This window comes from Panthera onca, chromosome D1 (assembly GCF_046562875.1).
Source record: "Panthera onca isolate mPanOnc1 chromosome D1, mPanOnc1 haplotype 2, whole genome shotgun sequence".
Taxonomy (NCBI): domain Eukaryota; kingdom Metazoa; phylum Chordata; class Mammalia; order Carnivora; family Felidae; genus Panthera; species Panthera onca.
Genome location: NC_138348.1, coordinates 15,458,685 through 15,473,069, shown reverse-complemented (window position 1 = coordinate 15,473,069; position 14,385 = coordinate 15,458,685). Strand labels below are relative to the sequence as shown.

Here is a 14,385-nt window from a genome sequence, read left to right as displayed (position 1 = left end):
GTGGCAGCTCACTCATGGTCTTCAAAGCTAATCACTGAGGTCTCTGGGCAGAACTGTTCATTTCAGACACTCCAGAAGCTGCTGGCCAGCCTACCATTGGCTGCCTTTGGGTCAGGTGTAATCAGCATGGCCGGCAGGGAGACAGGGTGGATATGATCACATGAAGTAATCCAGAGGTGGCTGCTTAGCCAAGGACTGTGGACCCAGCCATTTCTCACCAGAGATTGTGGATGTGATGTGCATAATGATCTATGTTCAGGATGCAGAGATAAGACAGCGATCTTTAATGCAAGGTAGACAGCGGTAATGGCAACAAAGGAAGTGCTGATGAAAAGCTTTCCAAGTTCAAATGAGAAAGAATTTGCCTTCTAGCTAGGGGAGTAAAGGAAAAGCTTCATGAAAGAAAAGGCCTGCAGAGCGTCTATTACCCTAGGTCAGTTAGGGCTCATACCTGAACTTGAAGATGAGGGTCAGTCTCACCCAAACCTCACGACTGGGAAATTCAGGGAGTTCCTCCAGTGAACCCATCCCATCCCCCAGCCACAAGCATTGATTCAAGGATGGTGTGTGACAAAAGTCAAGCAAGCCAGGGACAGTGAGATCTACCAGGAAGCAGACGTGCCTCTTCTCTGCTGAATTTGAACATGGAAGTATGTGGCCTTAGAAGCCACTGTCGGTTATCTTACAGGCACAGGGGGAGAGACTTTTAAGTACAGAACCCTCTCTGAGGAGGTACAGCTGGGAGGGGAGGGGAAGAGAGAGAGAGAGAGAGAGAGAGAGAGAGAGAGAAACTGGGCCCTGGATGCATCATTTCAGGGAAAATATGGGGAGTTGAGGCATTAGTGAAAAATACAATTTGCTGGGAGCACTGGAGCAAGGATGTTAATATTGGAAGAGCAGATTAGAAAGAGATCACGGAAGGTCTTGGATGGGAAATAAGAGACTTTCTATAGCCTTTCCATAGGCAATCAGAAGCTATTGGGAGTATTTAAGTACTGTGCTATGAGTGGCGTTGTGGGTAAATAATCAGTAATGGGTGCAAAATAGATTGGAACAGAGAGAGGCTGCACCTGGGGGGGGATGATGGGGAGCTCACTATGATAATCTGAAGACCCGAATGGAGCTAATGCAGTGGGGCTGGCAAGAGGAGAGTGGGGGGAAATAAAAGCACAGAGTCAAGATTGTAGATAAAGATTTTTGTCACTAAGGCTGCGTGAATGAAGCAGCCTATATGCAAGTCAAGCCTGGAGGAGCCCCCGCCTCAAGTTCTTGGCTGGCTCCTTTTTTTTTTTTTTTTAATTTTTAAATGTTTTTTTTTTTTATTTTTGAGAGAGAGACAGAACGCAAGCAGGGAAGGGCAGAGAGAGAGGGAGACAGAACCCGAAGCAGGCTCCAGGCTCTGAGCCATCTGCACAGAGTCTGACGCGGGGCTCGAACTCACGAACTGTGAGATCATGACCTGAAGCGAAGTCGGACGCTCAACCGACTGCACCACCCAGTTGCCCCCCCCCGCTTTTTTTTTCTTGGCTTGCTCCTTTAGGCCAGTAGTTTATCACCATAAAAGATGGGTGTAAAAGATTAGACAACAGGTTAAATAAAAAATTTTCTTCAGGCACCATCCCACAATGCAAATGGAGCACGATGATGACATTTTACGACATTGAGAAGTAGTTTGTGGTGTTGACTCACAATCTGTACTGTTAGCAAACTTCAGGAGCTGTTTATACACAGTACTAGCAAACTACTTTTGAAGGGGGTAGCATAAAGCATACACTTCCATTTGTTGAGAGTTTGTACTTTTTTTCTAAATGGCTGTGTGACTCTGAGTAAATCACTCACCCTCTCTGAGCTACAGTTTCCTCGATTGTAAAAAGGGGAAGAATAGAGCTTCTTTCTGGGGTTCTGGTCCTCACCTCATGATGTTATAGGAAACCCCCTTGCCAGTTTCTAATAAATTTAAGATAATGAAATAAACAGTAAAATACATAAAAGTATTCAAAAATAAATAAATACAAGTTAAATAGGTTTCAATCTCTTTCCTATCTCTCTCCTGTCCTTTTTTTTTTTTTTTTTCCTTTTCTGAGTATGCTTTCTGTTTGCATCCTGCCCTTAAACAGATACTATTTGCATTTTTGCGTTGTCACAGCTTGGTGGTAGGTTTTCAGCTTCATGTAGATTTTCTGGTTAAGGCAGTCTTCCAGATTCTGGCACCATCTGCATTACAGGATTGGGATGGCCTTTCTCTGTCCTGTATTTTAGAATGGTGGAATAACTAATATGCAGTCTTTTATTATGATGATTTCCTCCAAGAGCTAAAAGCCACTCCTGATTTATATGGGGCGCCTGGGTGGCTCAGTCGGTTGAGCTTCTGACTTTGGCTCAGGTCATGATCTTGCCGTTCGTGAGTTCCAGCCCTGTGCTGGGCTCTGTGCTGACGGCTTGGAGCCTGGAGCCTGCTTCAGATTCTAGGTCTCCCTCCCTCTCTTTCTGTCTCTGTCCTTCCCCCGCTCATACTCTCTCTCTCTCTCTCAGAAATAAACATTAAAAAAATTCTAAAAAAGCTACTCCTGATCCATAATAGTGGGGAGAAGGGGGTGCTTCTCAGCAAAAGGCTGTGGGTATGACAGCATTGTGAGTGGTATCTCTAGAGCCGGAGGGTGATATGAATGGCTAACGCAGGGAAAGTGATGAAGGCCATAGAAGACGCATCGCTCAAGTCCCATGGCTAGGGGAGAGCCACTGTTAGGGATCTAGTGTCTTAGATCTATCAACAGCTCCCCATTTCCCCTGCACTACCATTTATTCTGAATGTTTACTATGTGCTAAGTGTTTGTACTATTTCATTTAAGTCTTGAGATAACCCTAGGAGGTAGATAAGGCATTATTATTAAGCTCATTTGACAGATAAGGAAATTGACACTTAGGTCATTTGTCTGAGGTCACGGAGACAGAGCTTAGTTAAGGGACAGAGCAAGAACTTGAATCCTGGCCTTAGTGATTCTAGAGCCCATGGTTTAAACTATTGTCCCAGATCGCCTGGGAAGCTCTCTCTTATCTTTTCTTTTATAGGCACTTGATTTATGTCACCCATCTGGAATGGGATGGAGTGAAAAAAGGGGATTTGGGAACTATTGTCTCTTCAAGATTACTCAGCTCTTTGATATCTCCCCTGGGAGCCACGTTGACTGTCGGCTAGAAGGTGCTGGAAAAAAATAGATAGCTCCAGGGTGTTCACTTGTATGCAATTTATTATTTCTAAAGATAAGGCTTAAGGAGCCGTCTATATTGCATTCTATTTCTTCCAATGAATGAAAGCAGAAGGGCATCTGTTTAGCATTTGGGACAGGCACCTGGTTCACCCTGGTTAAAAGAGAAAAATAAAGGGGCACCTGAGTGGCTCAGTTGGTTAAGCCTCTGAGTTTGGCTCAGGTCACGATTTCACAGTTTGTGAGTTTGAGCCCCACGCCGAGCTCTCTGCTGCCAGACCACAGCCCGCTTCAGATCCTTTGTCTCTCTCTGCCCCTGCCCCTCTCGGTGCGTGCTCTCTCTCAAAAATAAATAAAATTTTAAAAAATGAGAGACAAAAAAAGAAATACTAAAACATAGTAATCCAGATAATTAATCCCTCTCTGGCTGGCTTGCCCACTGCTTTGAGTATGAGACTCAAAGACGATAATTTAAATTTGGGGCTGCCAAAAAAGGATGTACTTACGCTTGATTAATTGGGAAAGCTAAAGATCTCCCCAGGAGAGGGTTGGATTCCCTTCTGGGTCTAGACCTTCCGGGTTCTGGTCTGAAGCTTTGGGAAAGTGCTGAGGTTCTACCAGACGGTGAACTGGAAGGGACATCATCTCATTTAATACTGCCCTTTACCTGTGGAAGGCACTGAAGTCTAGTGTGCTAAGTACCTGCCCACTGTCCCTCCAAGACCGGCTCTCCACCCTTTCCCGACCTGCACTTTGTCCTGGGAGGCAGGCCTGTGTGCACTGCTTTGGTGGCTTTCCTTATTCTCTGGTCTCCAGTTTGATCAGGCCGGAGGGAAGCACGCACAGCCGAGCAGAAGTCAGAGGAGAGCGGCTGCTTCTCCCTTGCTCCTTCAAGGCCTCGGTGGAATAAGGGCTCCTTGTAGTGACGAGCCCTGAGACGCCACACGATCCATCTTGCGCACACGTCTTTGTAAGTAGCTGCATTCTGACGCTGGAGTCAAATCGCCCAGTTTGGACGGTGCCATCTGTTTCCTGCGGGGACCTTGACTGATACACCCAGAAAGGTTGAATGACTTGTCCAAGGTCTCAGGAGGATGTGGCCACATACCAGGCTGTGCTAATGAGAAGAGATAACGCTGGCATACTTTACTGTTTATGAAGAATTTTCATCACCAGAATCTCAGGTGCAGGAAAAGCTTTCCACTTAGAGATTAGAAAAGTGAATCTTCGGGAAGAGGAGCCATTGGCCACGGCTGATGAGCGACAGAGCTATCCTCAAACCCAAGGCATGGGCTGTGCCCGTCCCACCCCATGGCCACCTCCAAGTCAGGCCAAACTTCTGATCGTTTACTGGCACTACTCCGGTGTGGCGCGTCGGGAGAGCACGGGCCCCAGAGTTCCATCTTCCAGGCCCAGAGCTACTGATGCTCCCTGCACAAGCCAGCGACCATGCGAAGAAAGTGATAACACCCCTATTTTACACATGAGGGAAGTGACGCTCAGAAGGCTGAACATCTTATCCAAAGTCACGAAGCTGGGAAGTACCTGGAACTTGAACCGGAGCCCGTCTGCCCGCCGTTTCTGCTGCCCCGAGCTGTCTTTGTGTGCACAGGTGTGGATTTCTGAAGTTACTGTAGGCTGCAGACCCTGCACATCCTTTGTATTTTCTCTCATCAAACCAGTCTCAGCCTGGCCTTTATACTAACTCTGGGACCTTGGCCTGGCTTTCCTATTGGGAAGCCAAGGAGGCTTTTGTGGATAAAACATGACAGAAAATGGCCTGTAGCTGATTAAGATCAAGAGATAACATGGGAAGGCCAGGCAGGCCCTTTGTCTGAGTTAGCCTGGGAAAAATGCAGCCGGGGTCAGAACCACCTCCTGTTCCTACTGAGGGGATAGCGGTGCCAGAGGGTGATTTTCAGCTTTGATGGGCATCTCAGCAGGGCTGAAGGGTCCATCTGATCTATCATCTTGGTAAAACAATTCCCCTGGGCCCACTAACTTTCATGACATAAAAGCAGAGTAGGGGGCTGTTGTTGGCTGAGCATCGACCTGGGGTCACCCACTCTCTGTTTGGCCTCGAGGACTCACTCCCCCGGTTTGGGCCTCGGTTTCCTTATCTGAAATATGGACGAGATGGGTGACTCCAGATGCCACCTATCTTCCCAGTCTGTCGTTCATGAGTTCGGGGGTCTGGGGAAGTATGTGAGCCTTTCAAGACCTCCCCACTTGCTGACACCCCTCCCATCCCTTAGCAGGATATCAGGGTTGTACTGTTGGTGGATTTGCATCAGTCAGTTCACATTTTCTTCCCTATTTACTCACATCCATGAACAGCTGGCCGAGACCAGGCAGTGGTTGCTGAGGGGGTTGCAGAGGGGGTTGCAGAGGGGGTAGGACTATCTGCATAGCATTTGTGCCTGCCGCCACCCCTTGAATGGCGGTTAGCAGATTTGGGAAGTATTCTAGGTTATGTGCTGGTCCAACCTCCCCTTACTTTACGACAGTGATGAGCAGAGCCTGGGATGCTAAGTGACTTGCCCAGGATGCCCGTGACCCGGGGCCGCCACCCTCCCGGAACACTGTGCTCTTGCCGCCAAAGAAGACTCACTGTGCTTGGTGAGGGTCTCCGAAGACGACTGCTTTGAGGATAAAACAGAAATAATAAACCTACAGTGTAGAGAGAAACACCATGGAAAGCGTAGACAAATAAAAGACGAAGGGGAAAAAGGTCACGTGATGCCACGCTGTTTTGGCTGAAGCAGAGCAGGGCTCTTACGGGATGCGCTGGAACCTGGCTTAAAACCCAGCAGTGACTGAACTTCTTGTTCTTATTGGCAGGTTCAAGGGGTAGCGGCTGCTGTGTTTTCTGTTCGGGGAGGGCCCTTGGCCAGAGTTGCTGAGTACTCAGCGCAAGCCAGGTGATGAAGCAACTGGCAGGACCCGGAGAGAGGGAGAGCGTTTCTCCTGGCTGAATGAGGAAATGGGTTCCATGGTGGTACGGTCTGGGGACGGGGTGGTCCCTGAGACAGGTGGGTAAATCTATGGGGACATTTGCTCCGTGGGAAGGCTTGCTTGCCTCTCGTGCCCCCCTGTACAGCTTTGTTCTCTTTCCGTGCGTCCTAAGAAAGAGCTGCTCTCGGACGCGTTTTGGCACCGATGCCTGTGCCTCCCACAGCCGATTAGAAAAATTCTTTTCAAAACTTAAGGCATAGGATTTTAGAGTGCCAGGTCTAAGAACCGTAGAGCTCAGCTAGTCACATCCGGTTATTTAACCCTTGAGGAAACTGAGGTTCTGGGATGAAAGTTGGCTCACTGAATGCCACGTGGTAAGATACTGGCAGTGCTAAGCCTCCGACATAGGCTTTCGGATTCCACTTGGTGTGATCTCAGGCTAGGCAAACGGTACTCGTGTTCTCAGCCAGCCTGGGATGGTACAAGGGAGTCAGTGCTTCTAAATAAGTAACTGGTAGCCTTAATCCCATATACATAATAATGAGCTGAAATGTACTGAGATCTTATGTGCAAGCAGTTTTACACGATCTCATTTAATGTCACTTGACCTGTGAAGGAGGTGTTATTATTGCAGGTGTTTTACATAAGGAAACTGAGGCCTAAAGTGATGTAACTTGCCAGAATTCACACAGCCAGCAGGTAGCCGAGTGAGAATTGTAAGTCTGAGGCTGAACCTTGTTGTCAGGTCATTAGATTAACATCAAATAATCTTGTAAAATTTGTTCTGGAGTGAGACATAAGTTTTAGGCATCTTTTCCCTTTCATATTTGAATTTTTATTTATTTATTTTTTAAACGTTTATTTATTATTATTTTTTTTTATAAATTTTTTTTTTTAACGTTTATTTATTTTTGAGACAGAGAGAGACAGCATGAACAGGGGAGGGGCAGAGAGAGAGGGAAACACAGAATCTGAAACAGGCTCCAGGCTCTGAGCTGTCAGCACAGAGCCCGATGCGGGGCTCGAACTCATGGACCGTGAGATCATGACCTGAGCCAAGTCGGACGCTTAACCGACCAAGCCACCCAGGCGCCCCTAAACGTTTATTTTTGAGCGAGAGAGACAGAGTGTAAGCAGGGGAGGGGCAGAGAGAGAGGGAGACACAGAATCTGAAGCAGGTTCCAGGCTCTGAGCTGTCAGCCCAGAACCTGATGTGGGTCTGGAACCCATGAGCTGTGAGATTATGACCTGAGCCGATGTTGGAGGCTCAACCGACTGAGCCACCCAGGTGCCCCTATTTGAAATTTTTCTAACAATTAAAAAAATTGAGGGGTGCCTGGCTGGCTGAGTCGGTAGAGCATGTGACTTGATTTCAGGGTGGTGAGTTCAAGCCTCACAATGGCTGTAGAACTTATTTAAAGAAAACCTGACACATAGTTCACACTTGAATGTTTTATGTAAATTCATATAGGACTGAACTTAGTGTTTTGATTTCTTTTTAGATTTATTTTTTTAAGTAATCTCTGCACCCAATGTGGGGCTCAAACTCACAACCCCAAGATCAAGAGTCAAGCTCCAACGACTGAGCCAGACAGGCGGCTTAGTGGTTTAAAGCAGAAGTTCTCAAGCTCTAGTGGGCATAAGAATCACCTGGAGAGTTTCTGAAAAACCCAAGCTGTTGGCCTTTCCCCCAGAGTTTCTAATACCTCAGGTCTGGTGTGGGCCTGAGAATTTGCATTTTTAAGTTCCCAGGGGCTGCTGGTGCTGCTGATCTAGGGACCTCACAGAGAATCACTGACTTAAAGGACTCATGCAAAAACTTTGTGTCCGCTGAATTTTCTTGCATCGGGTCTCATTTTCCAAGTTAAGTATACCTCTCCCAGAAAAGAGTCTTGTCAGGAAATAAGGGAAACAATGTTATCACTTGATTGCTTAACTACCATTTCAAAAGGGCTGCAGAAGGGCCTTCAGTTAGGACGAATTGTCTAGCAGGCTAAAGACTTGGGCTGAAAAACACCAGCAGGAATTAATAGATCCCAGCCACATCTTCTGCTCCTGCCCTACTCTCAAGATAGAGGATTCTGGGGGGACAAAGGGAGAATGGCTGAGCTGAGGTCACATATCTATTCCTGAGCCAATTACCGCGGCCAGGAAAATGTGATGCTCTGATTGGCCAGACCTGAGTCACATGCTGACTCCTAAATCAGAGAGTGAAATGAACTCCTGGAAATAATTCCACTAGGGTGCAGACCCTGTGGATGTGAGTGGTCCCTCTAGAGGAAGCCTGGGGATGAGGAACATCAGAAAAAAGGGTAAAGTGGAGGCCAGGTGGCAAAAACACACATGCCCACCTTTCTAGTTGCTAAGCAACCTTTTACATTTTAGTTCTGGTTATGCTTATTTCCCACAAAGTTCTCCTAGCACAAGGGCTGACCTCTCTGTAGATGAAAGAGGGCCAAACCCAGGGGGTCTTGAGTGAAGTGGAAAGATCTGGGCTGGAGATTTGGGTTGTAGTTCTTTTCTGCCGTGAACTTCCTTCCCTCTGTGAGTCTGTGTTTTCTTCGGCTATAAGGTGAGGAGACTGGCGAGGATCTCAGTGGGCCCTTGCAGTTCTAATTAGGGCTGTGGTTCTGGGCAGTGTCACAGGCAGCGGGGCCCTCCCAGTGCCTTTCACATGATATCTCAGAAATGAAGGCAGCTTTTTCTAAACATGGGAGGTACCTGACACAGAATGACCTGGCTTACTGGAAAAAGCCTCAGATAGACTTGGCATCAGATAGACCTTTTTTTTTTTTTTTTAATTATATTTATTTATTTATTTTTGAGAGCAAGAGAGCATGCACACGTGACCGGAAGAGGGGCAGAGAGAGGGAGACAGAGGATCTGAACCAGGCTCTGCGCTGACAGCAGACAGCCCCGTGTGGGGCTGGAACTTACAAACCCTGAGATCATGACCTGAGCCGAAGTCGGATCCTTAACTGACTGAGCCACCCAGGCGCTCCTCAGAGAGACTTGATTCCTGTGTGACCCAGGCGAGTTAGAGTAGCCCCTCTGAACCTCCCTCTAGAAAGTGGAGTTAATGATAATCCACACTTGGTCTCAAAGGTTGTTGCGGCTGAGAAGATGCATGAGAAAGTGCTTTGGAAACCTTCGAGCGCGGTGCCGATGGCGGGCCCACCGACCCAGGGCTCTTGCCTCCCAGGCCGGCATGCTTGAGGGACTCAGTGCTCCTGAGTGAAGGCTAACGCTCACATTCAGTGGGCACCAGCCCTTCCACAAGGCACGTCTGATACTTGCAGAGGACTTTTTATACTTGCTATTCTGCCCACGAGTGCCCCATCGGGTGGTAAATTCAGGCCACTGGAAGCCTCCCCTAATGACTCTACCCAAGTAATCCCCACCACCCACCAGTTTCCCTCTCTCTCTGCCTCCATTTGTTTCCTTCACAGCGCGTATTGCAATTCCTATTTATCACTGTGGTCATTTAGCTGCGTATTGCCTTAGCCCCACGACACTGTAAGCTCAGGACAGCAGGGAAAGTACCTTCCTGTTGTATGCCCAGCATGTATGTACTCAATCAGTACTTCTTTTTTTTTTTTTTTTTTTTTAATTTTTAAATGTTTTTGTTTTATTTTTGAGAGAGAGACAGAGCTAGTGGGAGAGGGGCAGAGAGAGAGAGAGGGAGACACGGAATTGGAAGCAGGCTCCAGGCTCTGAGCTGTCAGCACAGAGCCTGACACGGGGCTCGAACTCATGAACCGTGAGATCATGACCTGAGCCGAAGTCGGAGGCTTAAGCGACGGAGCCACCCAGGCGCCCCTGTTTCTTGAATCAAAGAACAAATGCAAAAAGTTAGAGGCCTGTCCCTGTGACTTCTTTGGATTTTCCTCAAAGGTGCCATCCTGTGAACCAGTAGATCTCAGCACCTTGTGTGAGCCAGGAATGGCGAGAAATGCTGAAGGTGCCGGGGTCTTCCCAGACTGGTAGGGAGCGGGCTGCCCTGCCCCTGTCCCTTGACGTTGAGCATGCATGCCCTTGCCTTCCCACATATCCATGGGGACCCGTGTCTGGGCCCTAAAGCTCTCCTGAAATGATTTTCAGAAAAGGTTCTGATGAAGTCAGGTACACTGGTGAAGGAGAACACTATTTTTCATAACAAACGATAAACCATGAGACTTGAGATGACAAGGATTTTTGTGCTACTTCCCGCAGGACTATGTATTTTGTAGGGCCTAGTGCAAAATGCAAATATGGGCTTTTAAAAATTTATTAAGAATGTTGAGATTGTGACAACAGAGCATTAAACCAAGTGCAAGGACGTCCCCCTACCCCCGCCTTTTTTTTTTTTTTTTTTTTTTCTAAAGTAGGCTTCGCATCCAGCACAGAGCCCAGTGCAGGGCTTGAACTCATGACCCTGAGATCAAGACCTGAGCCAAGGTGCTTAACTGACTGAGCCCCCCAGGGGCCCCATGCCAGGACCCTCCTAAGTGAGAGTTGCACACCCATGAGCCAGACTCATCTCCTCACTAGACTCTGAAGGCAGAGTCTAGTGAGGAGATGAGTTTGGATTCTCCGGGCTGGCCTGCTGTTTGTGGACACTGTGGCTTCCAAAGACCCTTTTTCCATCAGCTCAAGAATAATTCTGATTCCAGACAGGACTCTCAGCAGCCAGGATACGCCACTCGCCCAAGAAGCTGCCGCTGCTCCTTACCCCCAGATTTACCCCCAGACTCCGTGGTAAGCCAGTGGACTCAGCTAAGCCAGTGGACTCAGAGCAGAGCCAAATTTATTTATTTTTTTATCTAGTAGCTTAAGGAAGCAGGAAAGTTGTTTTTGAAAAACTCCCTAGAAGGTAAACATGATGAATGATGACATTCTTTCATTGTTTACAGCAACACACTGGCATGGAGGGGGTTCGCGTTGCCACCACAAGCTGCTGTTTACCTGTCCTCCGCACACCGCACGCCTACAGCAAGCGACACAGCCTCCTTCCGGGGCCCCACCTTCAGGAATGTGGCCTTATTTTAGAGGAGGGGAGTGGCGGGGAAAGGATGGGCGAGGGCAGGCTTAGGTGGAATGGGAGGGGATACTGGCTTATGTTTCCTGAAAGCCACCGAGGGAAACTCGAAACTGTATACATCAAATTATCCAATCAATATATATTTTAAATAAATGAACCTAGTTGTGTATTCAGTTGATTTTATTTCAGAACAGGTAATACATTCTTACGGTTCAAAACTCCAAAGTTACAAGAAGGTTTATGGTGAAAAATCTTCTCGGCTCCCCTGCCCCTGCGGGTAGACATTACAATTCGTGGGGTTTTGTTTTTTGTCTTTTTTTTTTGCACCCCGGTAGAAATACTGTTTGCATAAATGAGCACATATGAACACACCCTCCCACCCTGTTTTTTTTTCCCCCCTCCCCACTGATCACACACTTTAACACTGTCCTGTACTTTGCTTTTTTCACTAAAGATTATATCCAGGAAATCTTTCTGCCTCAGTTCACAAAGAGCTTCCTTGTTCTTTTCTAAATATGCATAGTATCTTCGTTGTGTAACTGTGTTGTAATTTATTTAACCACGTGGACGTTTAGGCTCCTCCAGGCTTTTGTTATTACAAACAGTGGTGTAATAAGCGATTTTGACCAGTGTGGTTCAGAGTTTCTCTTGGTTCCGTTGGGGAAAATGGAAGTCAGATTCACCCTCCCAATTTCTTTTTCGGTCAGAGTCGAGGGCATGTGCATTTCCAGATCTAATGGAGTGGAATGGATACCACCATTCAACCTTCTGTGAACTTCCACAAGTATTTATTGAGTGCCCACTTTGTGCTAACACTCTTGCAAAACACTCGGGATACTCCAATGCCATGACAGTCCCTGCTCCTCTGGGGAGACAGTCTGGTTAGGGGCTGAGGAAGGAGACCTATGATCAATCAACAAGAAGCCCAAATGAGGCACCTGGGTGGCTCAGTTGGTTGAGCATCTGACTTCGGCTCAGGTCATGATCTCACGGGTCGTGGGTTCGAGCCACGCATCAGGCTCTGTGCTGACAGCGCGAAGCCTGCATGGGATTCTCTGTCTCCCTCTCTCCCTGCCCGTTCCCTACCCATGCTCGCTCTCTCTCAAAAATAAATAAATAAACATTAAAAAAAAATGCCTCAAGTGCTGTGATGGGGTGTGTGTGGAGGGCACCACTTACATGGGGACTAGGAACAGCCTCTCTTGGATCACTGAGCTGTACTTGGGGGGATGGTACCAGGCGAGATTAAAAATTAAGCCTCAGACTTCGAATTTGTGTGATTTGTACAGCTCTTTCAGACTTTCCCCATCGTTTGGCTGGTTGCCTAAGTAGTAGGGATTACTCTCGTAGGGCGGAGAGGTTTGGAGACATTTTCTTGTTTTCTCTCTATTCTGTTTTTGCAGAAGAGAAAATCGTCTTCACCTAGCCGCTCCACAGGAGGGTTACCCTTTGCGCCGTCTGAAGAGGTCAGTCCACAGAGCAGCAGTGGAGGCCAGATCTGGAGAGGCCTCAGCCTTTGTAACTCAGGCCGCCTGAGCTAGCATTCTCATCCAGTCCAAGTGGCCCACAGTCTGCAGAAATGGAGTCTTGTGGCGGCCGCTCGGCTGGGAGGATCCAGATGGTTCTTCAGGCTCACCCCCGTCAGCCTTCTGATTTGGATGCTCCCGGAGCTGGGAGCACTGAAGTGAAGGAAGTATTAACGGGTAGCAAATGTTGATGGGGATCCTGGGCACGGAAGCTGGCGATCTTTCCTTCGTTCGAGGATGATATTGAACACTTTGAGCTGGCCGTCCGGCACCAGCCCTGGCTAATCTGGCTGCTGTGCTGAATGGGTGCTTCTCTCCCACCCTCTGCCCTGACCCACACTCTCCTGCATCCTGTCCATCAGCAAGGCAGGCAATTCCTTACTGTTCTTGCCCCTTAAATCCTTCCCATCCTTCAAGTCCCAGCCATGAAGCCCCCCACCTCCCTTATAGCCTGCTTTAAAGCCTTTAGGGCAGGTCACGCATTGTCTTTATTCCCTACAGGGTCCTTTGGGGCAGAAACCTTGACACCCGGGCCCAGTTCTGTTGCCCCTCCCCACCCTGATCCTGGCACAATACAGCCTTGTCCGTACTAGGCCTTCAACACACACGTGTTGTCCGCAGAGTAAAAGCACTGCCCTGGTTTGTAAGACGACACTCTGTCCATAAACGAGGGAGCTGGCAATGTTAGGAATGGCGATTAGCACATTGTTGTTACTTGAAGTTGTTCTAGTGGGTCTATTTCCCATCCAAGTCAGCACTGCCTTGTTTTCTATTTTGGGTCCCATTTCAGCAGAATGATTAAACAAAGGGGAAATCATCAAAAACCACAGCAGAGCCTGATGGGGCGGAGGGAAAAGGCAGAACAGAGCATGTGGGGTTGAGGGGAGGGTGATAAAAATACAGTAAGGGGGTGGGAGTCCGAGAGACGGGGTGGCCCAGACTGAAGCCCGAGAAAGCAGCGCATGTAAAACGGGGCCATGTGGCAGAGCCTTTGGGGAAAGAGCTCTATGAGAAGGGGGGCCGAAGTCCAAATAACTTCACCCTGGGAACCAGTCAACTGTCCTGACTTGTGAGAGAGGGAAGCCAAAATTGCTCCAGAATTTTTTTTTTTTCCTGGAAAGAAGCATGAACAGAAATTCCAGCTGAAGGGCCAGTCCCCCCTTCTCCTTCCGTTCCTAGGGCTGGGCATACGGCTCCTGTCTCTGGACAAGGGAACTGCTTGCGTGCATTCCTTCCCTGGGCTGCTGGGAGAGGGCGTCTGGTCCCCACGTTTTCCTCCCTTGGACGGAGGGGGCTGACCTCAGATTCTCCCCGTTGCAGAGTCTGGTTCCACAGTGGGTCACTGGAGTGTCCCAGTGGGGAATCTTTGATGTGGAAGAGACCCAGCAGCAGGACCAGGGACCCACAGCACCCATGGGAAACCCAGGAACCTAAAGTGGCCTTGGGCAGGGAAGGAGGGAATGAGAGAGAATGAGGCTTGCTTGCTTCTGGAGCGTGGGCTCCTGCGAGATTTTTACCAGCCTTGGTCACAGGTCCAAAGCTCCTGGTGAGGCACCGTGTATTCCACATTCTCTCCCTCAGAGACTGCAGGGCTGTGCTGTGGCCACTTGCCACATATGGCTAGGAGCACTGAAATGTGGCTGGTCCAAGTGGAGATGTGCTTTAGGTATAAAATATA

The 14,385-nt window shown here is 48.3% G+C and overlaps 1 protein-coding gene and 1 long non-coding RNA gene across 2 annotated transcripts in view; both read left to right on the top strand.

Annotated features, from left to right (window-relative positions):
• FAM180B (family with sequence similarity 180 member B) overlaps window positions 1–14,385 on the top strand; it is a 336,925-nt gene that overhangs the window by 272,993 nt on the left and 49,547 nt on the right. The window lies entirely within an intron of this gene.
• LOC144612964 (uncharacterized) lies at window positions 10,733–11,338 on the top strand. The gene is made up of 2 exons (XR_013550221.2): window positions 10,733–10,898; window positions 11,054–11,338. It is a non-coding gene; the product is annotated as an uncharacterized LOC144612964 (long non-coding RNA).